The following is a 2,500-nucleotide window of genomic DNA, read 5'->3' as shown; positions in this document are numbered from 1 at the left end:
AGTTTGTACGACCATAGAAAACGGGGTGAAGATTACGAAAACGATCATAAAAGTTTGTACGACCATAGAAAACGGGGTGAAGATTACGAAAACGATCATAAAAGTTTGTACGACCATAGAAAACGGGGTGAAGATTACGAAAACGATCATAAAAGTTTGTACGACCACAGAAAACGGGGTGAAAATTACCAAAACGACCATAAAAGTTTGTACGACCATAGAAAACGGGTTGAAGATTACGAAAACGATCATAAAAGTTTGTACGACCATAGAAAACGGGGTGAAGATTACGAAAACGATCATAAAAGTTTGTACGACCACAGAAAACGGGTTGAAGATTACCAAAACGATCATAAAAGTTTGTACGACCATAGAAAACGGGGTGAAGATTACGAAAACGATCATAAAAGTTTGTACGACCATAGAAAACGGGTTGAAGATTACGAAAACGATAATAAAAGTTTGTACGACCATAGAAAACGGGTTGAAGATTACGAAAACGATAATAAAAGTTTGTACGACCACAGAAAACGGGGTGAAGATTACCAAAACGACCATAAAAGTTTGTACGACCATAGAAAACGGGTTGAAGATTACGAAAACGATAATAAAAGTTTGTACGACCACAGAAAACGGGGTGAAGATTACCAAAACGATCATAAAAGTTTGTACGACCATAGAAAACGGGGTGAAGATTACCAAAACGAACGGAAAATCATGGGAAACGATCATAAAAGTTTGTACGACCACAGAAAACGGGGTGGGAGCTACGAGGACGACCAGGAGACTGTGGGTGACTACGATAAACTACTACAGCAATATTCTGGAGACAACCGTAACATTTTGAGCGATTTTGTTAAGCTGTTTGAGAATTATTATAAAAACGACCTCCGGGATGGGACAGACGAAGACGAGGGCGCTGAGAACGACTTTGAAGACCTGCAGGAGAAAGCTGAAGGTGATTCTGTGACCTGTAACAATGGCAGTGAAAATTCTCCAGAACGACTTTTAAAATATGAATACGACCGCAGAATTTTGAACGACCACAACGGAAACTTAGAAAAACAACAGGAATCTGAAAACAACCACAGGATTTTGAACTACCACGAAAACAATCGCAAAATGACCCAGATTTCTGGTAAGACTATAAACGACTTGACCTTTGACCCTAACGACCCAGAAGACGAGTTTGACGACCAATACAACTACGACTACGAGGGTGACCTGGGCTCTGAAGGTCACAGCAGCACGGGGGATGAGGTCACGCCACGCCCAACGTTTAAAAGGGTCATTCAACGTAACATTAGAGAAATAATTGAAGCTTATTATGACCTTATATTTCTAAAGATGACCTTTGCCAGTGACCTCATGCTGTACCCTTTGGAAAGCAAGGTCACGGGGGAGGTCAAAGGGGAGGTCAAGGAGGTGACCTTTTTCCAGAGGGTGAAGGATACGATAAAGATGAAAATTGAGGAGAAATTTGAAAGGTTGACAGAGTTTGGAGTCAAAAAGTCCAATTGGGTACTGGATCTTTTTGGTGACGAGTGAAGCTTCGGGACTTGGAGTGTCGAGTTTGTGGTTCGCGGTTCATTCTTGTGGTTCGTGGTTAGTTTTTGAGTCTTTCTGTTTTTTATTTAAGGGTGACATGAGGTAAGGAGTCTAAATGGTTACTAATCTGAACCGTTTTCTGTTTAAGAGCGTTCGAATCCTTGTTTGGTTCGAGATGAGTGGTTCGTGGTTCATTCTTGTGGTTCGTGGCTAGTTTTAAGTCTTTGTCTTTTATTTAGGGGTTAAATGAGGTTAGGAGTCTAAATGGTTACTAATCTGAACAGTTTTGCGTTTAAGAAAGTTTGGAGTGGAAGGTTCTTGAGATGAGTGCTTCGTGGTTCGGTTCTCTGCTTCGTGGTTCGGTTCTCTGCTTCGTGGTTCGGTTCTGGGCTTCGTGGTTCGGTTCTGTGCTTCGTGGTTCGGTTGTGTGCTTCGTGGTTCGGTTCTCTGCTTCGTGGTTCGGTTCTCTGCTTCGTGGTTCGGTTCTCTGCTTCGTGGTTCGGTTCTCTGCTTCGTGGTTCGGTTCTCTGCTTCGTGGTTCGGTTCAGTGCTTCGTGGTTCGGTTCAGTGCTTCGTGGTTCGGTTCTGTGCTTCGTGGTTCGGTTCTGTGCTTCGTGGTTCGGTTCAGTGCTTCGTGGTTCGGTTCTGTGCTTCGTGGTTCGGTTCTGTGCTTCGTGGTTCGGTTCTGTGCTTCGTGGTTCGGTTGAGTGCTTGTCATATAAATAGTGATGATATTCTCCGTAATTCAAAATTTTAAAGGGAAACAAATGAATAAAATTAAATAAACAAAACAAAAAATTAAGTTTGTGAAGTGAAAGAAGGAAAGACGTGATGAAAAATTAAGACAAATAAAAACAAACAAACAAACAAACAAACAAACAAAGTGTCGAATGATGAAATAACCAAACATACAAATTAATAAACAAAAAATAAAAAAAAAAAAATAAATAAA

This window comes from Scylla paramamosain, unplaced genomic scaffold (assembly GCF_035594125.1).
Source record: "Scylla paramamosain isolate STU-SP2022 unplaced genomic scaffold, ASM3559412v1 Contig1, whole genome shotgun sequence".
NCBI classification, from domain to species: Eukaryota; Metazoa; Arthropoda; class Malacostraca; order Decapoda; family Portunidae; genus Scylla; species Scylla paramamosain.
Note: the sequence above shows the minus strand (reverse complement) of the source record.